At 41.0% G+C, this 25,029-nt stretch overlaps 1 protein-coding gene across 1 annotated transcript in view; it reads right to left on the bottom strand.

Annotated features, from left to right (window-relative positions):
- The window catches only part of LOC108108508 (frizzled-2), a 93,614-nt gene that overhangs the window by 19,883 nt on the left and 48,702 nt on the right, over positions 1–25,029 (bottom strand). The window contains exon 5 of the mRNA XM_017216576.2: positions 22,608–22,655. The gene's annotated coding sequence lies outside the window, so the exon portion shown is untranslated. The remainder of the gene's footprint in view (positions 1–22,607; positions 22,656–25,029) is intronic.

Below are 25,029 nucleotides of genomic sequence, written 5' to 3'. Positions count from 1 at the left end.
GATTGATATCTTCAAGTTCATTAGAGTTGCAAGTCGCTTTAATTGGAAATATGCACAGCGGGCTGAGGCAACTGCTCCGCTCGTCGTGCAACACTTGGGTGAGAATTAATGATGCCTGCCCAGCTCGCCCTTCCTTCCTTCCATTTCCATTTCCATCCATCCTCGGATCTCGATCTGAATTCTGTTTAAACTTGGGCATTTCTTACTCTCAACTCAACTTGGGGCCGCTTCTGCTGCTTCTGCCTCTGCTCCTTTCTTTCTTTCTTCTCTTTTTTTGTGGTTTGTAGTCCCCTTCTGCCTTGCAGCCTCCTCGAACTGGCTCTGTTTATCTTTGGGCTTTTGTTAACTGATTTCAAGGGAAGCTCCGGCCACAGCCGCCCTCCTACAGGGTCGATTTAATTAACTGCTTTCTATATAAGGCATATTAAATAAGTTTCATTTGGCTTGTTTTCGTTTGATTCTTTGCCGGGGAAAGGGTTATCAAAAGGATGTGATGCTGCTCCTGGGTAACTTTCTAAGAAGACCAGAAAATCTTATTCAATCTAAAGAGTCCGCTTGGTTTGTGTTAATTAACTTGTGACTCATTTCGATTGGAATGCATTTTAGCAAGATTTGTGATATAAAATATATAAAAAATATACAAAAATATAGAAAACTTAAAACATACATTTCTAACCATCTTGGTAGAGCCCTTGTTAACCTTTTTTATGACCTCTGAAGATAATTTCCATTTCAAATTTCCACTTGTTGAGGCTTCTGCCCTGCCAACACCTACACCCGCCCGCATGCCTTGTTAATTTTCATTTTAAACGAAAATTTTCATTTCAGAACTGTGTTTCTCGGTTGTTCGTGTTGTTGGTGGACTATTTGTTCCTTGGGATTGGGGCGAGAGACGACTGTCGACTGTTTCGAATAACAAACAAAATTAACACCTAGTCGCTACATTTCCAGCTAAAACCCACACACATGGCAGCTGGGAAATGTCCCCCCGCTAGCCCACATCCCCCTCCCCGACATAAGTCAGGGCTCTAACAAGGTGTCGTCTTGCTAAATGAATTAGACTCAAAGCGAAACTGATGCCCCTCGAAGGAAAAAATGCCATCAATTTTTGTTTCTGTTTCTGTTTCTGTTTCTAATTCTCCCACACGAGTGAGTGTGTGGATTTATAACCGACACTTTTAGTTTTGTTCGAATAAAATGCAAATTGCTTTAACCAGGCGCTAGCTCAATATTTGCATTGTCAATTAGCATATGAAATAACTCCCCCGAACGACATGAAATTGGTGACTTGGGAAACATGTTTTTTATCGTTTATCGTTTTCATGTGGGCTCTCTCTGTGTTTGCCCAAACCCGAAATAAATTCTAGCTAAAATTGCCCAATGTACGGTGTCGATTTTGTTTGTACATATTTTCGGTTGTCTGTGCTAAAGTAAAGTTGGAAATTGTAGGTAGGAAGGTATCTATGAGCTCGGGCTCATGTGTATCTGTGCGTACGAGTGTCTGTGCAGTCCGCCTTGTGTTCTTCTATTACCGTAATTTTCTACTTGATTTCTGACGCTCATAAATCATCATCAGTTCTCCCTCAGATAGCGTTGTCGTCGTCGCTGTAGTTTGCCTTTGTCATTTCTCATTGTTATTGTTGCTTAGGTAGTCGTCGATTTTAGATTTTAGAGTGTGTTGCTTTTGCTTTTGCTGTTGATTTATATGGAATTTATCAACCCAACAACAGCAACTCTGCCAAGCACATTTAGCGACACAGTTAGCAGCCAGAAATTCAAACACCCATAGAAAAACTGAAAACCGAAACTCAAGCAACAAGTTTCAAGTTTTTGTTTGATGTATCTGCCAGATAGGAAAGGTGAAAAATTGATAGCTTGCTCGCCTGTCTAACCAAACTATGCATAATAAATGTTTTTCGTAAACAATCGGCGGATAAAAAACGCAAACAAAAAGAAAACGAAAACGAGAAACAATAAATTTATTGAAAAATTATAAAAGATAAATTGATCAGGAGTCTGAAGCGATTTTTTGTGCCTTTTTGGGTTGCCTTAAAAGTTGGCACACGGAAAGCTTAAAGATATGCAAAGATAAACAAATAAATAAATAAATAAGTAAACTGCCATTAAAAGCCAATTTCGGCTTGATTGTTGGCCAAAGACAAATAGTTTGTTGGCATGCTAAAATAATAATACTAAAAAAAAGTGCAAGATCTTAAGACACCGAAAGCTGATCTTCTTTTGTCTTTCCAGTTTTCTGTGAGTTTTTTGGGGATTTTTGGTGATTTTCGGGCGATTTTTCATTTAAAAACAAATAATCGTTTTTCGGTTAGAGAGGCGTTTGTGTTGGCTAATTGCCGGGCCAATTCCAACGAGCCATGAGCAGTTTTCTGTGCCGAGTGTGTGACCCATGGGTTCAGCTCATAAATAATCAAAACCTAATAGCCGGCAAACAAAATATTCAAAACAAACACCACCAAAAAACCAAACTAAAGAAAAAACCCAAAACGGGGCCCAAAGAAAGCGCCGAAGAAGCCAACCGAATAAAAGAGAAAGAAAAAATTATGATCCATGGCAATCATGTCAAATTGATTTCGGTTTTCCTCCGCTAACCACAATGGGCAGGGGCCAAAACCCCGGGAAAAGAGAGAGCCTCAAGCCTAATGATATGACTGAATGGGGAAAATTGAAGGAGCTGCAAAATAAATCAAACAAAACGAGGCGAAACCAAAATAACAGGGCACTTAAGAAAATATTTCTGACTTGCAGATTGATTTTAGATTTGTTTTTCAAAAGTAAAAGTCTGAAATAACTATTTTCTCTTTAAATTTGTATTTTCTTTAGTAATTTAAATATATTTCTAAACCAGTTAGAGCCCAACTTTTCTCTCTGTGCAACGAAACAAGGAAGAAGGCAACACATTCTGGCCCGCAGTTTGATGAATTGCAGCACGGGTCTCGAGCTGACTTGGCCAGTTTGATGGACGACTCGAGACCTGCTTCTGGCCCGTTTCGAACCATGTCAAGTCCCGTCTTCAACCCTGCCTCGAAAATTAATCAATATGCTGGCTGGTGTTATTTAAACAAGCCGTGTGTACCGAGAGAAAATTAGGGCCACAAACAGTGCAACCCGAGAGGGAAATGCTTTTATAATTACGAGGGTCGTTGCTCAGGTTGTCCGTAAATTATCGGTTTGCCCTTCAGGGGGCGTGGACAGGGCCTCAACATGATTAGGCTCTGTGGCAGAGAGGATACCAGAGCAATGAGACAATTGTGGGTTTTATAATTATAACAAGATCGGTAAATGATCATGGAAGTCGATGATGCCCCCGGACAAATTGCCATCGGAGGTGGAACAGGCAAAAGGTGGAACTGAAAAGCCACATGTGGCAGATGATGATTGCGGTCTCGATAAATTGGGAATGATATGACAATATTGTGGGACTATTGTTGACTTCTATACTGTAATTATCTCCATCCATTTGATGGCCTTTCAGTGACATATGCTTGGAGTGTAATTATTTAGATTTGATACATCTTATTAGCTGCTTTATTAGCCTGAAATCATCTTACGAGCTAAGCACTTGTTGCTCTGCCTGCCACCACCATAAATCCCAGAACATTCCTAAGCAGTTTCCATGTCAATTGCCACTCTCTTAGCCATAAACCTTTCGAAGCATCCGACATTAGTATGCACATTAGCGCCTAAGCTGACAGCTCCATCGTGGATGATCAGCAAAAAGCGGTTACCAGGATGCGAAACTGACAAGCCCGTCCCGAGTGACAAGTCAACTGACGTCTCCCTGCTGAATTGAGTATGTGAGTGACTGACTGACTAACTGACTCACTGGCCGAGTGTCAATTCGCTTGTCAATAAATTTTCGCAGCAGCCAGTTGCTAAAAAAACGCGAGATAATCCCCTCCCTATCACAATTAAGCCGAAGGAGATACCCCGAAAAAAATCATAAAAAATTCCATCAAGCACCAAGAAAATGAAAAGACTTTGACAAGTGGAAAGAGTCAACCAGAAATTTATAGCCAAGCCCAATGGAGGAGACAAAAAGCGACGAGCAACAAAAACCAAACAAAACATAATTTATGGCCGACGGATCGGCGGGACCAGCGGGCACAGGTAGCCCAGGACCGTTTGTAAAATGATCACCTGTTTGAGAGACAGAGAACAGCGGAGGAGAGAGGATGCAGAGAACCAGGCAGCCAGACAGGCCAGAAAGCTGCGGGAGGTCACTGGGCACAGTGGTCAAGGATTTACAGAAAGAAGGAGTTGCTTAGATTCTGGGAAACTAAAGGCTAAGCGGAAATAAGTCTTAGAAGTCAAAAATTAAAAGTATTTTCCATTCCCATATACAAATGACTTGGACTTTTTTCAAGAAATAGTTGAAAATCTATCAAAAGATGGATTTATACTCCGATATCGTGGCTAAATATTATTATATTGTATACGAATTAATGAGGATTGTTAACTCAAACTAATTCTTTAAATCTTTCTTAATTTTTCCAAACAATTAAACAGGATGCTAGCACCACTGTGCCCAGTCAACAGGCAACACTCGCCAGTTGCAACCAGCAGAGATGAGCAAACAGCAAGGCCTGGCATTTGAGTGTCGCCCCAGCAGGCGGCCGAAAGTCGTTTGCTGTGTGACAAAGCGCAATTTTTCGAATTGCGAAAGTGCGGGCCAGTTTCGGAGGAGAAACCGTCGGAGGATCGGGAATTGGGCACAGGGAGCACCACATGATGTCCCTGTGTCTCTATCTCTGTCCCTGTCTCTGTATGTAAATTGATATTTTTAGCCGGGTCTACCAAGACTGTGGCAACACCTTTGCCTTTCGGCAAGAGAGGGTCTAACCTTGGGAGCGTCTGGGCTGTTAACTGAGAAATTAATGAAATCATTTCTTGTCCCAACGATCCGAGTCCTCAGCCTTTTTAGCTTCATGCGAAAACCAATGGCCGAGCTATAAAAATGAAATAAAATATTTAACGACACATTGGAAACCTGCAGACGAAGGTGTCGCGTTACGCATAATTTATGACCGCAGATGAACATAATTTTCCACACAGACCAGCACACAAAAAATGTCTTAAAAAAAGAGAGAAAAAGAAAGAGGAAAACTATCTAGGGGATCTCTGGGATCTCGAACACGAAACGATCGACATGCAATGGCTTATCTTGATCACAGATTAAGCCGAGGACCAGAGACAACCTCCAACTTTTTCCAGGTAGACCCCGCCAGCACCTGCAATCTGCGCTCTCCCTCTATCTATCACTCTCTCTTTTTTTTTTTTTTACTGATTTTCCAGCTCTATCGATTACTTGGTAGTATTTCTGGTAGTCGCTGCTTCGGCAGCCGAAACTTTGACAACAAATAATGAAATAATGTAGACACACACACACGCTAGCATTCCACTCCCCAAACCCCCCTTTCCCCACTGCGAGAGAGATAAGATTCCGTGGTTCGTGGTTCTCCATTCATTTGACGGCAATATTGATTCGAATGAAATAAACGAAAATTGTCGAAAAAAATGAACGGGGAAAAGAACGTAACAGCCGCAATTTTTGTTGTTGAGTAAACAAAAAGCCAGTCGAACAGAAATCGGGCAGAGATAAGGCGCCTGCCCGCCTGGCTGATCGAATAAAACGGTAAAAGTAACCAAGTGTAACTGTTGTTGGGGTTAAATATTCATTCAATGGGCTTTTGACCCTACGGATTTGTATTATTTTCAAAGGGATCAGCACCAAAGTTCCCACAAAGATTTAGGGAAGCTCTAAGTCTGCCCAATTTGAGAAATGCCTTTGTTATAGGATCTTGATAGTTGGATTAGAAATGAATAAGAGGGGAAATTGTTTAATACTTTAAATCTTTAGTTTGTTGTAAAAACCGAATAAAGTTTTAATACATTCAGCTGAGTATTGGTACTATTTATAGAGTTTATTGGGTTTAATCGATTAACTTAACTTAACAACTAAAAACACTTTAAAACTTCTTTAGCAGTATCTTTATTTTAATTTTCAAAGGCATTAACCCAAAAGTTCCCATCCAGATCGGATAAGCTTATTTTCCACTCAATCAAGCTTTGGGAAAAATTAATTTTCTCAAAGTGATTCCCATTTGCTCGCATTGCGCATTTCCCCCAGACATTTGCCCCCTTTTTGGGATCGTTTCTCCCCTGAGACACCGACTGACTGGCATATCCCATTAAACGGATCTCCCGCAACTGATCTTTGACTCGCAGTGTAATGGAAATCCTCGAGTTTTTCCCCCATTCGCTGATGATATTTACCTGGGGAGCTGGTCCAAGTTGTGCTGTTAATCCCAAAAAACTCTTTGGTGGTAATTAAAAACCGCCGTGCGTCTGTCAAAGTTAATCCAATTTCACGTCTGCTTACAGCAAACACTCACACAGCGCACGGACACCTGGAGATGCAGGCACACACGGATATAAAGTATCTGGCGGCTACACAGATATATATATATATAAATTCTTATAGAAACTTTTTGCCGCTGCAAGTAATTTGTACTTTATTTTCGGACAGATTTTTTAATTAAAATCTCATGTAGCGCCAAATGTTGTCGCTATCTCTCAGGTTTTTTCGGTGTAGGATGGTTGTTTTTTTTATAGATATATTTGTCACGCTGAGCCCCGAAAATCTAATTTCAGTTGACGCTTGTCGATCACCGATCACAGATCGGAATAGCAACAATAACAACAGCAACGTCGACGAATCTTGTTTCTTTATAACAATTTTCAACACACATTCTCACATGGCACGGCCACAATTTGTATTTTCATAACTCGTTTTCTGTATTTTCTGTCGCTTTTTCGAGGACGCCACTCGGTGGCAAATTAACGAAACTTCTCTTTATTCACGCTTGCCATTGGCCATTGTCATTGCTCTCGATTTACGCACAAAAGAAAGCTATTTGTCGATATATTTATGTATTTTCTTCATTGATTAATTGCCGTTTCAAAGGTGCAATTGGTGTCCGCGAGTCTTATTTTTGTATTGTTTTCAATTTTCGAGCGATAATCACCCGACCGCTGAACCGAACACTCCGATCGTCGAAAGAGAACTGAGGCTACGAGTCCGCTGGTCGCTGAGTATCGTGAGAGTAATGTGGGGGAGGGCGACTCGAAACAGAGAGAGAGAGCGAGAGAGGACAATTGAGGGTGAGCGAGTTTGGAAGAGGCAGAGAACTCTTTCGTATAGCATGCGATAAATGCAGCTAAATAAATGTTTTGTTTACCGTTTGCTTTCCTTTTGTTTGCCTTGCCCTGCATTTCGTTGCTTTTTGCATAAGTTAAATAAATAAAGGAAGGAACTCTAATTTTAATTGCCGTTTTTGGGTTTATTTTAGCATTTCTAAGGTGATTTTTATGGTTTAATTGATGTTGTAAATCGCCTTTTATGGGGGCCTTTTCCTGTTGCTTATATTATAGGATTATCCGAAGAGTTTCCTTATTTATTTTTACGTTTTAAATACTTTTCAATGCATATTTACTGCTGTACGACTCGGTTTTATGGTCTGTTTTTAAATATATTACTTAATAACATATGTATATAACTTACTGAGTACATTTCCACCACGTTAGCTTCACCTACTGTTTGCCTATTTTTAACCCACTTGCGATTTCTCAACCCCCGTTAAAAAATGTCAACTCTCTCTTTTTGGGTGACAAATCTCTGACTAGATTGACAGCTACGTTTCCTCTCGCTCGTCCTTTTCCGCCTCCCTTCATCTCACTCTCGTTTGCCTCCTTTCCTTTTTCTGATTGCTCTTCCTCTTTTCGTTGCACATGTGCTGCGTTTCGCATGCCAACCCAACAGCCCGCTCCACCCCCCATCAGCCCCTTCTCCACCCATTTTTTCAGACGCATCTGTTGTTGTCTGGCATATTTTCAGGTTTTCCACTCACTCTCTCTTTCTCCTTCGTCTCTCCCTGCTTTTCCAGTGCACCCTGCTGAAATTTCAGCAAGTTCTTTGACTTTCTTCAGTGCCGGTGGTGGGAATACAGGGTGCCTCAAATGCTCTATTTCCCCTCCCCCGCCCAGTACAAATATTTAGGAACGTCAACAGCCAGGCTTTAATTGCAATTCCTTCCTGTTTATATGCTCACCTCGCTAATGAGCGCACGTTCCAATCGCACGCTCTCTCTTCTGAAGACTCTCTTCCGGCATTCCGCTCTGTCTGACTCTCCCGTTTTGAAAACCTCTCCCGACCGGTTTTCTGGTTTTTATCTGCTAAGGGTCTTGTTAAAAGTAATTCGTAACACGTTGTTACCAGATAACGCCGTCAGCCCACGAGCTCTGTATCTCTCTCTCGCGCTCTCTATTCCCCTCTCCCTCGCTCAGCGACTCTTCTGAAAACCCCTTTCGATCATTCTTCCGACCCTGTTCTTGCTGTTGTTGTTGTTCTTGCCTTGTTAGCGTCATCGGTTGGCTTGCTAAAAGAGCGATAAAAAGGTAGAACGAAAAAAAAATAACTTCCAGATCCCGGGCAGGTTTACGGGAGAATGGGAGAGAGAGGGGGCAAGGAAAGAAAGAGCGGGACGCATGATCGCCTGCAATCCAGGCTCACGTTTTGACTTTTGGCTTTGACTTTGCTCTTATTGTTGTGTTGCCTTTGCTGCGGTTCAATACACCCTGTTCTTTTAGCTGCAGGGTGCCCCTGGAAGAGGAAGATTTCTCCATCCTCGCTCTCCTTCCTCTTCCCACCGCCGACCCCTTTCCTTGTGGCGAGCCGGTTCTTCGCTCTTCAGACCACATGTGGTGCACTGTGGCTGCAAGTATGAGTGATTTTGCCTAGTTAGTTAGGAGGAGCTCCCAGGTATGCCAAAGCAGCAAAAAATAAACAAGCTGTGAGCTGAAAGTTCTGCTAAACGAATGAATAATACCCTAGGATATGGCTGTCTCATAATCAACAAACTGGTCATGATGTCTTTTAAGTGTATTATACTCGTATATCAGTCTGCCAAGTTTAATATTGTTATCTCTAAAAGTATTCGGGTTATTTTTAGTACTGTCAAACCTGAAATAAGCCACTTATCAAGATAAGCTCCATTGACCGATGATATAGACAATAAGTAAAACTTGTGTTTTGATAATCTGCCTAGTTAAGTTCTATTGTCTCTAACGAATTAAAGCTGGAATTATCTTAAGTATTTAATCTAAATCATCTATATCATAATCTAAAAACATGCTCATTTCTTCAGAGTTCCACCTTTGAAGTAATTTCCTTGGCAAAGTCATAACACTCACTGCAAGGGTATGAAAACTAAAAATCTGGACAGGAGGTGCAGAAAAATCTCATGTTTATATGCATTTCGAGGGAAATGGGAAGAAGGGGAATGGGGCTGGGGGCAGCATAGCCCGATGCATCCAACATCGGGCAGCCAGCAACAAGCGAATCGTGCGCTTGGGCCGCTAATGAACTTACAATGCATGGCTTGTTCAGATCCGAAAAGCAGAGGGAAAGGCAGGATACCCGAGAGGGGAATTATAAATGGCGGGAGGGAGGAACTCGGGAGGCACCCACTCACCGATGCCGAAAGCCCCGATTAGAGTTATTTGCAAACTGTGAAACATGAACTCGACTCAGACCCTAACTCCACGAACTGCAGCTTTGAGTCCGAACCCGATGATTGACCCACGAAGGAGTTTCGCCTGTTCGTGTCTCAATCAGTTTGTCCATTGGGCAGGGCTCAAATGGTTACACTGTTCGAAATAGGTGTGGTGTTTTATTGATTGATCTTAAGTTTAAGATAACAAAGGTTTTATAACAAAATAGTTAACTTTATCCATTAAAATCAAGTTAAAATTATAGTGATGGACCTTTTAAAGATAAATAGTAAGCATCAAGAATATTATTTTTGATCAGTGTATTTGGCCCATCTCCCTACCCCTGTCATGATCATGATCAGTAAAACTAACAAGAGGTGTTGCCTCTGTCGTTGTTTCCTTTTGCGGGCGATGTATCTGTATCTGGGAAGGCATCAGTTCGTCATCGTGATTTTCCTGGGTGGTACCAGATACCCCTTCGCCCCGATCCTCTACCAATTTTCCCTTTGGCTAAGGTTCCCCACCCCGCGCCTTTTCCTTGTAGCATGCCTTTTGTTTGTACTTTGTCGATCGATCGTCTGCGCTTTTGTTTGTTTCTCAGGGGGAATTTCGCCTTAACTTTAGCCTTAACTAGACAACCAGTGGCGTTGTCGTTGTCGCTGATGTGGTTGTTGTTGTTGAAGTTCATGTTGTTTTTGTAGACTGGACTGCACCCGGCGCTCTGTCAATGGGCATTAAAGACATCCCATAACAGCTCACTTCTCAGGAATCGAATCGCTCAAGCCCCAAGCACTCACATAGCCTCGACATCCCAGTTGGGATTTTCGGTTTTGGTTTGACTTGGGTTGGGTCGAGTCAAGAGTGGCCCTTCCGCAGTCCACAAGCTGACAAATCAATTTAGTACCAAGGACTTAAAGACTTAAGACACCGAGTTACAAATGAGTTGGATCAATTTAAAGCTCATAAATCTTGGTGATCAATTGAAAGATCATTAATCTCACTGAGTTGTAAGATGAATTAAGGGAGAAGTGGTATGGCCATGTGAAATTAAAGATGTTTTGGGGTTGCTTCAAAAGGGTTCATGAAAAAAGAAATAGAAGAGAATAATTATGAGGATCTAAAGGCAGGAAAATGAGTAAGAAGGTTTATTTTGATACCTTCAATTATTTTTGATATATTGTAGCAGAAACTCTCATTTCCGTTACTTTTCTTATCTCTGAACAGAGGCAGTCTCAAGGTTCACATCTCTCCTAGAATCTGAATGCAATTTATTTTCTTAGAATTCCCAATAGATATTAAAATCGCTTAATCGCTTAATTCCAGTAAACAATTCAATTAACATCATTCAATTAACAGTATTAGTAGCTCTATCTGCAAGTACTACAGATTATAGCGAATCTCAATGTCATCGTTCGGAAATGAGCTCAATCCTCTGGGCTTCGAATTCCGATCGTGCCAACGCCAGCGATGATAATAATAATAACAACGCAGACGGACGGACAATTAATGCGCCACTACAAATCTCATTTCCCATAAATAAGCACGATTTATGACTTGCGGATGGAGGGGCATCGGAATAAATATTATTACATATTATTATCATTATCGCAAATGAACGAAAAAAACGAAGAAAACAATTGTCAATCAGACGAAATTATCAGTGTTGAGGAGGAAAGGTGGCAGCGCGTTTGGCACGCAGGGCAAACACACAGGCGAACATAAGGCCGAGCCAACTGCAGTCGGATCATAATAAACCATTAAAGAAAATTAAGATATAGCAATTCAGGCCATAAAAAATCCACACGGGAATGTGAAAGGGAGAATGGCCGAGCCAGACAGAAACGAACAAATAATTCACACCATTCTAAAGCAAATTATGGCATAGTTGGGATAGTGTTCCATTGCTCCGATAACCACACGTCACACCGAAGATAACCCGCATAGATATCACCCTGGAGTTCCCCGACTTCGAACCACCCGAAAAAAACGAGTACAATATTGAAATTTATGACCCGGCTAAATTGACAGGACGGCTGCAAAGGGTGGCTCTACTATATCAATATATATATCTGTATATATAGAAACCTGGGTTCCATAATCAGAAAACTAAGTATATATGACTCCAGCTACCGCATAATTGAGCTTGTAAATTACCAGAATGGCTCACATATGAAAATACTCACTTAGCTTTGGCTCTACAAATTACTTGGCCCAGATGTTGCCAACTCTGAAAATCGCTTCCAATTCATTAAGCCAAAGCGGGTAAAACCTTAGCCCACATAAAGAGAAATTCCTCGTTGCGCTGAGGCAAATGAAAAAACTTTGCTAAAATAAAAATTCAAACTAGCAGGGAGGGCGGAGCGAAAGATTAAAGGGGTCCCCGGATCAACTGAGCGGAACAATTGCAGTGCGGCAAACAATGTGCAACATGCCAAAGCATCGACCAAGGAAGGCAGAAGCCGGCGACTAGGAATAGGAGTTGCTACACAGTGAGAAAGGATTCTGAATTTACCCAAAAATTAGGTTGATCTCGACAAGTTAACGTACAGCTAGTCTTGAAGTTATAACCAAATTGATCACATCAATAGGAAGTAAATCAAATATAATCTAGTCATATCTAAATCAAAGAAAGTTTCCTCTCAGTGTAAAGAGAGAGCCAAGGAAGACAAATCGAGCGACAACTGCATTTTGGGTTGGTTCATTGCTTTGGTAGTTGCTCCACTAAACAAAAGTTGAAAGCCAAAAACTTTGGCCAAAAGCAAAACTAGTGACAAATCAGGGCGGGCGGGGGAGTGTAGAGAGGGACTGGTGGGCGAGGTCAGGTCGTGGGGGCAACTGCAGTTGCTGAAATCAGATAGCAACAATAAGGAGACCAAAGACCAAGCCAACGAAGTTGGAGTTTGGATGTGCCTTTGAAGCCAAAGGAGCAGATATATAGGGACAGTTTATCGACACATATCGGGTTATATGACTGTCAAAATCTACACAGAAAACCCCGGGAAAACAACAAACTTTGACTTTTGCTTGTGCTTCTTGCTCGCTTTTCCAACATTAACTCAACTTGTTTGCCTCTCCGTAGTTGGCACTCGCAATTTTCTCTTGGCTGCAAAAATATGCGCAAAATTTTTGTCATTTCGATTCTAGTAGTATTTTCTTTTTATGGCAAACTTTTACTACAAAGTTTCCAATTTTCCTGTGCGTTCGTGTATGTGGTTAAGTTCAGCTAGAATACTTTCGGAAAAATAGGGGAACACGATTTGATTGCTTTTTCATTGTTTTCGAATGGATTTTTGAATGTTGTTGGGCACAAATGCGAGTGTGGCGAAATCGATTAAAATCATATTTATGAGGTGCCCAGGGAGGAGAGTTACGAAAGTGCGTGGTGTTGGTGGAAGTTTTCCGGTGCGGAAAAGTTTCTTTTACGGTTCTTTGACAGTTTCCAGCTAGGTTGATATTATGTAAACTTGGTGAGAGTTTTCTCGACGGAGTTAATCAATGAAAATGGTGAGGTAAATATTTATGTATATTAATATTGATATTTATAATAATAATATTCATATTTCATATTTTTTTCATTTTCACATTTTCATTTATTACACACTTTTATCTATAAAATTTACGAAATGCTTATCCGGTTAAGTAACTTTTTAACATTTCCTTTCCATTCGGATTTCTCGCTAGACTCCATTTTCGGCCAGCTGCCAATTGAGAGTTACTTAACACCTCAATGCCCCTAACTGTCAAATGGGCAAGCGGAATATGCACATTTGACCCAAAAGACACACAGTCAGCCAAGCCATAAAATTTCAGTTAGGCATTAAAAGGAAACCCAAACAGCGGTTCCGGGGAATTTGGAAATCGGTTGGGAAACGCAGTTAGAGTCAGACATTAACTGGCCAAGGTCATGAAGAACGGAAACCCGAAATCCATGCCAAAGGGTTAACTAGTCAAGTGACCTTTGCGTTGCTGTAAAATGAACTTTAGAAAACTAAAAACCCAAATACATTTCGCCTTGGCTGCACTTGAGCTCAATTTGAAAAGTGATTGGGTTACAAGCTGCGAGTTCTGATTCTGATTTTCGGTTTCTGGCACAGCCTAGCCTTCAATTTATTAACCCCAATATCAATTGTGGCGCATAAATCTCGATAAAAGTAAATACGAGTGCTGCATATTTCACACAAAAATTCAAAAAAAAAGAAAAGCGAAAAACGAAAAACGGAGCGTAGTGAAACGAAACGAATTCATTTGAAGCCAAGGATGTAAAAAGGATTGCGCTCAGGCAGTGATTTTCAATTTAAAAAATTGCACGCAAAAGCGCCACAAATCAAAGGAATTGACTTTGCCAGCAGAGGCGGAAAACAGGGGGACCTCTCTTCCCCTCACAATAAATTTCAATCTAAAAACTTAACTAAAGGCACCGAGAGCAGAGCTTCTGTTCTGAACTGACTGAAAAAAGGGAAGTGTAAGGATACTTTTGGTCACCGGTTAGGGACATACTCTATTCTATATGATATAGGATAAGAGAAGATTAAACTTTCTATATCCTATTAAAAGATTACAAAGGATTCACAATATTTAAATATAAAAACTATTTAACTTTTTTTGTTCTTTCAGAACCTAATAAAAATGTGAACCTTGTTATACAAAGGCCTTAAGTTAACCAATATTTGACTATCTTAAGTAATATTAATATCTTAAGTTAACCAAATTTAAAAAAATATGATATACCCCTCAAGAAAGGGTACAAAAACGGAACTGCTCTGTAAAGTAGTGAGCTGAAAAATGCAAAGCGAGTGAAGCTGCCACGCCCCCTAAACCAATACACGCCACAATAAATCTCAATTGAAAATGCTTTTTACAGCGACCAGTAACAGAGAGAAGGGGTGAGGAGGTGGGATACAGAGGGGAAAAGAGAGGAGGGGGCTTGATTCACTCTTGAAGCTTCGAAAGAAATCAATGGAACGAACGATTGAGTGGCGCCCCCTGTCGCTTTTCGCTCCCTGCGCTTTGAGCCATCGAAGGGAATTTATAATTAATAAATGCCCCCAAGTGAGGCAGTGAGAACAAGTGCTGATTAGTGCAATGACAAAGCAATCAAAACACTTTAGCAAACGTGGCAATTAAAATTCACAAAAGCCCACAGAGACCCCCCGCCCTACTGCTGGCGCCCTCTGTTGACCGCAAACGGCAACGACTGTTTGATTGCTGCCAAAGGGAAATCAAAGAGGAATCGGTGGGAGTATATCGGCTGTATATATAGTATAGTATGTGTATGTGCAAGCAATCACACCAAATAAATCATTCAATGCATTTGCCATTTTGGAGTCGAAAGGAGAGAGAGAGAGATAGAGGCAGTTATATACAAAGAGAAAGAGATGGAAAGAGGTGCCAGAAAGAGACGCAGCGAGTTCCGGAGAAGTTGCGAATTATTCATGGTGCTCTGCGGTTAAAGGGAAGTGGACCCCGGCCTGGCCTCCAGGACTCAGGACTCGGCTTATCTGTCATCAACCGCACAGTTTAGTGGCAAAGGAAATTACTTTGGATCTCCGACTCCGGCAAAATGGCCGACGGAAGTTGGTCGAGCTGAATGGATTTGGCCATGGTTAGCCCCGGTGGGCTGATGGATGAGCGGATGGATAGATAGATGCCAGGATGAATCCATTGCTTAATGTGGCCCATCAAATGGGAGGATACTGGATTCTCTTTCAGAGAATAAATATCCATATAATAGTCATTAAAACTATTTCGATTTGCCTTTTATTGCTTAATTGTAAGAAAATGTAAGAATATTTTCATATAAATGGCCGAAAAGCTTTTCTAAGTAATAAAAATAATAATATTTTTTGTAGTTTCAGGTTTCAATATTCAACAAATGGAATTTTTAGGTGGGAAAACATAGATCTTTCTTATAAAATATGCTTTTTAAACCCTATGAAAGGTGTCAGAAGTATTGATAACTTCCTTTCCGTACTGCCCTTAATTATTCCTCTGAGACAACTTCAATGTCATACCAATACACTCTGTTAGGTCTTTGAATCCTTGGAATTTAAATCCCTGAAAACTCAATTCAAATGAATGTTCGCCAATGTAATTAGTTGAGATTTGTTTTGGTTTATTGTTCGGCCTGCCAGTGCTAATAATGAGGCTTGAAATTGCCCAAAAAGAGGAATAATGGATGGGGAATTGAGCTGGCTGAGACGCTATGACGAATCAACTGGCCGGCGAGCAATGCGAAATTCCCATGGAATCTAAAGCGTGTTAAATCTCAGGGTCCCTCAATAGCCTTCGCTCTCGAATTCAATGCGTCTCTGTCTGGCAGCTGTGAAAATCCAATTTCCAGCACGCCTAAGCGGATGTAGTCCTGGCATTTTCTCAAAAGGACACAAAAAAAACCAAAGGACACACATGCACCGCCAGAACGGGACGAGACGAGACCGAGACCGAGAAGGGACGAGGCAGTGACAGACGCGGCACTGGCATTTAAGTGACATTAGCAGTTGACATGTCTCGTCTGCGACTGCGGTTGGTCCCAATAGTCAGACCAGGAAAATGTGCACTGAGAGAAAAGGCCACTCTTAAGATATCCGCACAAGTAGAAAGGATTTCCACTTTCACTTCAAATTGCTATTTATTTTTCCCAGTGCCCTAAGCAGGACACTGAAAGGAGGCTCGACTCCTAAGGTTCAGCGCTTTGGAAATTACTTTCTGTTTAGACAATATTATGGATCGTTTAATGCCATCCACCGTTGACAAATTGTTTACCCATTTTCCCAAATCAATCGAAAGGGTAACCTCGCCTCAAAAACTAAAACTGTCGCGGAGGTTCAATCAACCCACCCGACCCCTCGCTTTTGACTGTCAATCATCATAGCAAAACAAAAGTAGAGAGCAAACTTTTCTATTTGGAAAATTGGCCAGAAACGTTGAAATAATTCCAAACGGAAAATGCACTGCAGCACGCCATGTCAAGAATGAAAAGTAAACGAGTTGCCGAAGGGAAAATAGTTAAACTACCGTTTCGGTGGCCAGCAGTTTTTGATCAAGTTTTCCTTTCCATTTATGCATTTTTCACTGCAAATCATGCATAACCCAACTGTGCTGGAATATGTGTGGGAAAAACAGAGAGAGAGAGAGAGCGCGCGGCCCGACCGCACTGTCAGCCATCAAAACTTGTCAATTTTCCATATAGTTAAGCAATTTTCTGCAGTCATGATATGCACTGCGGTAGGGAAATTGTGGGAGTAGCACTGGAGCTTAGATGGAAAGTTCCAAAGAACCTTTCAAGTAGCCAGACATCGAGCTGATTTGGCATGTGATTTATGGGAAATTGATTAAATGTTCTGCGCTGCTGAAGGTTCGGTGCGGGAAATGGGAGAAAAGAGGTTGACTTGGCTGGGTTTGAAGGCAAATCTTTAAGATGGTATCAAAAGAGTGTGAATTTAGGTTAATCGAGACCAGAAGTCGTGACAGCTTTTAAAAGGTATTTAATATTGTATAATTTGAAGAGATTTACATGAGATTTACATAGACTTACACTGGAATGCCAACGTTTTTCAAGATTTTCTTGAATATTTCCTTGGTCCTATGACTTCTTTCTTTCATAATATGAAGTCATTATTTGGACATACTTTAAGTACTTCCATCCCATAATAGCTATTGTAAAACCGCACCACTGATTTATGATATCCAAATTCATATTTTGACAGCGTAAAAGAGGAAAGCAAATGCCGACAATTGACGCCCTTAATCTTAATCTAAGCGTCAGCTCGGAGAGGGTAACCTGGATCCGTTCACTCTCGACTGTGATATAAACCCCTCGATAGGGACAACCCAAACCCAGGCCCATGGTGACAACGACCATTACGACGACAATCCACTGTGCAACCGTGCAAACATAAAGCGGCAGCAAACTCAAACAAATCGCTGGAAATCGAAAGAAATGCGCCATAAAACACAGGATGTGTGGAAGGGGAAGGGGAATGGGAACTGGTACCAAAATCGAAATCGAAACAGAAACTGAAACAGAAATAAAGAAAAGCGTTGACAGTTTTAGGCAAGCTGTCGATCAAAAAAGCAAACCAAAGACAGACCGAGTTCCAATTCCAGACTGCAGTTCTCGAGTTCCTCGGCAATTCACACCTTGCCCGGAAAATGAAGTCGGACGGGGCGGGAAAATGTGGGGAATATGGTTACGGGTACGAACGGTTGTAAAATGCGCACAATCAGTGCTTCAAATCTAGAAAAATCAACAAAGGAATCGAACTCAACTGAAGTGACGGCGGGTTGGGGTTGGGGTTGGGTTTTAGGTGAGTGGCAGCCCAGTTTATCAATAGAGAGGGAGTACTACCTTAGACCTCATCATATAACATGTAATAATAAATAGAAAAAATATATATAAAATATGATAGAGCCAACTGTTGGTTGTGATAAGAAGGAGAGATGTTTATGGCTGTGGTAAGGGTGCATTGTTTGCCAAGGATAAACTTATGGCTAAGGGTGTCTTGAGATAAGCTTAGGATATGTGAGAAATGTCTAATTATTTCCATATTCGTTTTTCTGGAACCTGCCTATTCTAATAAGGTTAATTATCACCATAAACTAGTAACTATTAATATTGATTTACTTTAATAGCTGGCCATTATTTCAAATTGACCCACAAACAGAGTGACTAAAAATCTCCATCTAAGGCTATCAATACTGCAGATCAGATTTTGCGAATTTGTGAAAAGCATTTCCCAGCCAATGTGTGCCAATTTTATTTATATACAATTTGCAATCCAAAGAAACCCCTTAGGTGGCAGCAATAAAATCGAGCTCAGATATTTATGACGAACAATCAACACCCGCAAACAGCAACAACCACACACACACACAGTTAGGGCTTGTATCGGAAACTAAAAGGCTTTATGAAGCTATAGATACACGCTTATCTATCTATCTTTACACACTGGCATTGCGATGAGAAATGCATTGATATGTAATTCAATAGCAAAACTAATAAACTGCAACTGCAATTGCAACTGGGAGTGCGAGTGCGAATGCGAGTGCAACTTTTATTGAGGCAGCCGACCACCCCAGGTGGGTTTCGATGCCAAACGATTCCTGCGCTATTTACCTTCGATACAATCTTGGCCAGGTGAGTGCCACCGACACGGGCATAAATCAAAGCACAACTCGAGAGTTATCAAGATATGGCATAGCCAGCACAACAAACTTGCAGTTGAAACAACAGTTATCTACACTGCGAGAAATGTAGCTAAGCTTTATTCTTTACGAAGAACAAAACAGAATATTTATGGTTTCATTATTATTCATTTACTCTGATATTAAACATAAGTATACTAACTTACTTAGCCAACCTCGTAGTACATAAATTAAAGATTACATTTTTCCGAAAGTGCACTTAACTGCTGCAGTTTACAGTTTAGAACTTCAGTGGCATGAGTAATCGATGCCGGTGATGAGCAGAGCGGACTAAAATGTTAGAAATGAATTTTAAATATTTTATCGATGGCGTTCGTGACTCACTTGAGTCCCAGTACCAGTCCCAGTCCCAGTCTGGGCTTCTGACTCCCGGCGGACGCTCGCATTTTGATCAAATGTGGCCCAAGCCAGGTCGGAGGCAACCACAGAAATCCCCCACAGAAATGCCTCAGAAGGGCCGGAGTGGCCTGACTATATATGTGAGTCACGTAGCCGGGCGGAGCATGTAAATGACTTGGGTGACAAACAGACTATAGACTGCTGATATTTGGGGGCGGCAGTGGGATAGACCTTGTCACATTGTCTCCAAAGCCCAGGAAAAATTAGAGAGCATGAGTTTGTCGCTTTGCTTTTCGGTTTTCCTTTTTTTTCTCTCTTTTTTTTGGGTCTTTTAACTTGTTTTGCTCATTCGTGACACGCGCCAAAACACAAATTTCTGTTCGATTTATGCAATTGAGGAAACAAGTTCGACGACTGGGGAAGATTGCTTTCGGCTTGTGGCTTCTCTGGATTTGGATTGGTGGAGAATGGGGTTTCAGTCAGTCAGTGGTTGGGGCCAAAGTGGATACCACGAACGGGACACGAAGTCCAATAAACGTTTTGCGGTAAATGCGAAATTAATAATTAAGCAGGCTCAACTGCAAGGAGTTAGTCGCACAGTTGAGGAATATTTATGGCCAATGTCAATTGGTTTCTCTACGAAGTGTGATTACTTTTCGGGGAATGAATTTCTTCGAGGAAATTGTAGAGAGCCTGAGGAAATTAACTTAAATACCTCTTTTTCTACAGCAAAAATTTCAGTTAAGAGCAGTGATTGGTATTGTTGTTTGCCATAATCACATTTCGTAATAAATAGCACACTCAAAAAGATAAAGTTTTTAATTAAATCCTTAATAAATCAATTTAATTCGCTTTTTCAGCCAAGCATCACAAATCGTTATAGAAGTATGGAACACATTTAAGGCGAAATTAAATCACATTAAAAAGTATGCACCCAGCAATCCTCTAACCATAAATCAATTAGGCTATTAATTGGCGGCAAGATATAAGTTTCAAACAAATAATGAAACAACAATCGAGACAAACAAACATTCCCTGGAATAAATCAGTCTAATAAACTTGTTCAACAAGCCGAAACCCCGGCCAGATCTCTCCGAGATTACTCCTTTCGAAGCTCGAGAGAAACACTCCCCGGCAGTTGGATCCCACACACATTGAGGAATTTATGTGCCATGACTGTCTCATAATTCCTGTATGCATTTTGTATCGTATTTTTATATACCCTTAGTATATATATATATGTGTGTACTTTATCGGCGGCGAACGCTTACCATATGTGGGCAATGTCACAGATTGCTCATGTTCGTGTTCCAATGCAGCGGGTAACTTGAGAACTTATTCGGGAACGACTCTGCTGTCCGGGCATTTATTTCATTAGCACGCAGATCAAGGGAAAGGATAAGGGGAGTCGGGAGGGGGAGGGGGAGGGCTGGAGAGAAAGGAGCGGACCAGAACCCAGAAATTCATTAAAGGGAAAAATTCGAATAAGAAAAACCAAGACGATGCCCGGCGAACGATAAACCCGCGACATGCGACATGCGACTCCAAAAAACACACACAGCTCGACCGCTGGGTGACAGAGCGTTTGTAATTTATTTAACTGCATTTTTGTGGGATGTGGATTCGATTTCCGAGGACCAGAATTTGTATACGCACAACGGATTAATGCGCCCGTGTGATGCCAGAAGATACAGATACAAAGATACAGATACAATGATGCTGGTTCGACCATGTTCGAAGTCTGCGGCAGGTAGAGATGCCACGATAAGATTCTCTGGGATCCTTTGGGTTCTGGCTTGTGTGTAAGTGAGTGTGTGTGTGTGGTGCAGTCGAGGCAAATATAAATATTTATGTGGAAAACAGCAGGCGTTTTGTCAAAATATTTGTGTAAGACCTCGGAGCAATCCACATTCTGAGCTAAACAGATTTCTGATTCCGGCTTGCCAGACCGATTTGTACCCCGAAATATTGTTTACACACCCGATTCTGTTTGTCTTTATTGATGCCAGCAGTCAGATTGTATTAAGTCATTCGCTCGGCAAAGAGTTCATAGGATCTTGTGGTCTCTTCCTAGGGCCAGGTGTAACGCCCCTCGCTTCCTCTCCTTTCTATGAAAAATTGCTGGCTTCTGTGGGTTAGATAGCATATAGCCGGAGACAAAGGGTAGAGAGAGCGGGGTGGCTAAGGACACATAATCCTTTGGCCTGTCATAGCTAAGAGTTGCGTATCCTTCGCCTTCCTGCATTGCAGCATCTGTCTTTTTTGCCACACTCTTTTGGGCCATAAATCGTCTCAACTGGGTTAATTCAATCTGAAAGGGATTTCATTGTGCCTTCTAATCTGAGCTTAATTACGAGATATATGGGGATCGAGGTTTTTGCTACAATTATTTTATACATTTTTATTGTTTGCATAAAAAAGAATTTCTTTGTGAAATAATACATACTTTTTAAACAAGACAGAGATTCAATTTAATAATTAATTTCGTCTGTTTAAATATGAAAGCGTTTTTAGAGTTTAAATATGGGAAATATTTTGTCGTAAAATTTACATTCTTAGGGTATATTTTTCTAAAATATGTTGAATTTTGTAACTTAAGCATTTTTGATGATATTATTTACAAAATACAGTTTTTAGTAAACTTAATAATTAACAGCATAGCTTAGTCTAGGTTCTTTAGCAATATATTTGACTTTTTCTTTTACTGTAGTAGCTAATTTTCTAGTCGTATTTACCTTCCCAAATTATCTTTTTCTCCACAATCCCCCTTCTAGCTACTCCCAATTTTGCCTCCAGCAGTTGGCTTCTGCCACGCGGTCGACTTGCCGCATTATCCTATTTTATTTACTGCTAATGCTGCGCTTTCGACGTCTAAATCGCATTTGCTGTGATTTTTTCCCCACTTTTTCCTACATATACACTCTCATATACATTTTTTCGGGTTGGCCAACAACGACAGCAGGAGCAGCATAAAACACATCATTAATTTAAGGCGATGCTACGAGACAAACACATATATTAGGCGAAAGGACTAACGGCCGAGCTCCATCATCAAACGGGCCAAAAGTCAAAGGACTTAAGTAGCATTGGCAACAACGGCTAAAGCGCTGGCAAAGAACAAAAATTAATTTAGCTTAATTCGTCCACGAAACTTTGGTTGAGGCCAGCAGCCAAGTTGGATGCTCAGATGCTCGAGTGGATGTGTGTGCGAGTTGGACTCCTTGGGGGCTTTCTGCCTCTGAATCCTTTAATCCCATTGCCTGCCAGTTTAATTATGTAGTTTATTAGGCGGAAATGAAAAAGCGAAAGCCAAAAGCGGAAACGGAAACCAAGCGACGACCGAAAGAACTCTGCCCTCTTATACAATTTATATATGCACAAGGAGTCGACTAAACCACTTCGCCCAACTCACTTCGCCCGACCTCTGAATCATTTAACTCTACTTTGCATATATAGAGTGGGGCTTAAAAAAGGTTAAACTCTTTTTTGCTTACCTTATTCGGCGGCTGCACTCAATAAATTAGACAAAAGTCAAGCGGGTACTGAAAAAGAAAACAAAGAAGGTTCAAATTAGCTTAGAAATGTAGGAAAGTTAAGAAGGTTGCATGAGGCAGTGAGTACTCTGAGATTTTAAGATATTTCGTTTTTGTTTAAAAGTATCTATAAAGAAAAAAAAATTCGTTTTAATATATTTTCCGAACTTTTTGTATTTATAATTTTCCAAGATCTGGAAAAGCCCTGACCCCACCTAACATAGCAGCCACTCCTCAAAGGGTAACTTAAATTGAAAAAGAAAAGGCCAAAGGTTTCTTTTCTTTCATTTTCATTGTTTCAAGGCTGAGTGCCTTGCACTTGTTATGGAAAACAGAACGAGAGCATTTTGTTTTTCGGGCCAAAGGTTTCCAAATTCATGCCTGGCAGGCAAGCGGCCAATTTTCCAACTGTAGTCTAGAGGAATTTTCGTAAATTGCCCCACAATCAGCATAAATTTTGTCAGCTAGCCCAAATTAGCCTCATGCAGACTCCCACAGAAAAGTAAGCAACCCAACGTCTAACCATCCACCCCGAAGACTTGCCTCCTCACTCGTATTGAAAGGCACAAATTTGTGCTAATGAGTTTTGAAAAAGGGATTTGTAGGTGGCCTGAGTCGACCTGCTTAATGCTTGGCCAGCTTTCGGGCCCACTCCACTCCACAGTCGGAGCAATCTCGACTAACCTCGCCTAACCTTACCTCATCTGATACAGAATCCCAGTTAGTCACGTGTGTCGACTCGGCCCGTAATTGAGTTAAACTTTTCTAGGCCAGGCCAAAAGGCTTCGACGTCTTTCTTTTTTTGCCATGCCGTGCCGGTAGGAAAATGGAATGAGCCACGATTGCATCAGTCGATGGGTCGAAACTCTTTTGGCCCGGCTGTGGAAAGTTTTTAAAGCTCAAACACACACTCGAGCAATTGAAAGTGTTTGCTGGCTATGTGTGTGCATATCGAACCATATCGAACGTGCCACAGAATTCATCTAGCGAACCAACAAATGCTGGCTAACACAAACCAAAAGCCCGTACAAATATGGTCAGAACGAACGTTTATGCGGTGAAGGAGATCGGGATGTTTTCCAATGGGTATGCTTTGTGGTTATAACAAAATAGATTCTTTAGATTGATAAGCTATTTCATTAAGGTAAGGTCATGAATCTAATATTTTAGTACGGCTTTCATGAATTAAATTAGTAAATAAAGTCTAATAAAGTATCCCACAAGAACACACTAATTGAGAGTATTATTAATAGTTGATTGGAACGAAAACTAACAATTAGAATAGCTCACTTTCCACGATTTAATCCCATAAACCTCGCCTGCTATCCTACAGAAATGAGTATTTTTTTGATTTTTAGATGTGTAATCCAAATATGGCAAGTGCCATGGCTATGGCTGCGATCTGAATCTGGAGTGGCAAAAGCACTAGACACCCGCACACAATGGAAAGTGCATTTACATTCAGGAGGAGGATGGGCGTTTGGATTGGGATTGGGCCAGCAGGCAGTCTGCTAGGCAGGCGCACTCCAAATGTTATTGAAATATTTATAAGTTAGACACCAGGCCGAGCACATGGAGGGACCTCAACACTTACAGCAATCAAATGCACACAATAAAACATTTTCAATAACTCTTTCGACGCTGCGACTGAGGCCATTAAGGATTGGAAAAGCCGCCCTGAAAACCACCAGAAACCCACAAATGCTCTCCACAGCACACAATGGGATCCCCAAATGCAGGCGTAGTTTCTGTGCCAGTCCACTTCTCATTGTGTCCCACTGTGCCAAAAGCCCACCCAAACGAGTGTGGTTCTCAGTGCACTAGGCAATGTCAGCAGGTACATAGAAAATAAAAACTATAAACCAATGGTAACAGAGGTAAGCCTTTGATATGAAACCTAACTAAGTTAACATAAAATGAAGTTTTAAATAGAAATATTACTACTAAAACTCTTTCATTTACTTGACAATCCGCCTAATAAAATTATGTAGTACTGAAAAAATTATAAAAAATCTAAATAGTATTACTAATTACTTAGTACTTTCTCCCAGTGCGCCAGAAATCGGAGGCAAAGCAGAGTTCGCTTTTCAAGTGGCTATCAATCGTTGCCCTTGCCGGTTTCTGTTTCTATTTAATGCCACAAAAAATGTTCGGGCTCCGCTCTCTCAACTGATGATGGAATTATTTGCAGTTAAAGTACACGAAACAAAAAGTACAGACTAGCGGCCACTTCACTACAAAATTGTGGGCTCTATATTTTTAGTTAGCTGCGGAGCTCAACTAGTCCCATATGAATATAGACGAGCGTTTGATTGCTTTGAAAACACGCGGCTGGATCTCTCGCTTTTCCGCATTTCTATCTGTGGCTGGATCTCTCTTTCCT

The sequence above is a fragment of the Drosophila eugracilis genome, unplaced genomic scaffold, assembly GCF_018153835.1.
Source record: "Drosophila eugracilis isolate 14026-0451.02 unplaced genomic scaffold, ASM1815383v1 contig_2154, whole genome shotgun sequence".
NCBI classification, from domain to species: Eukaryota; Metazoa; Arthropoda; class Insecta; order Diptera; family Drosophilidae; genus Drosophila; species Drosophila eugracilis.
The sequence above is the reverse complement of the archived record's forward strand: the minus strand, read 5'-3'. Positions and strand labels throughout refer to the sequence as shown.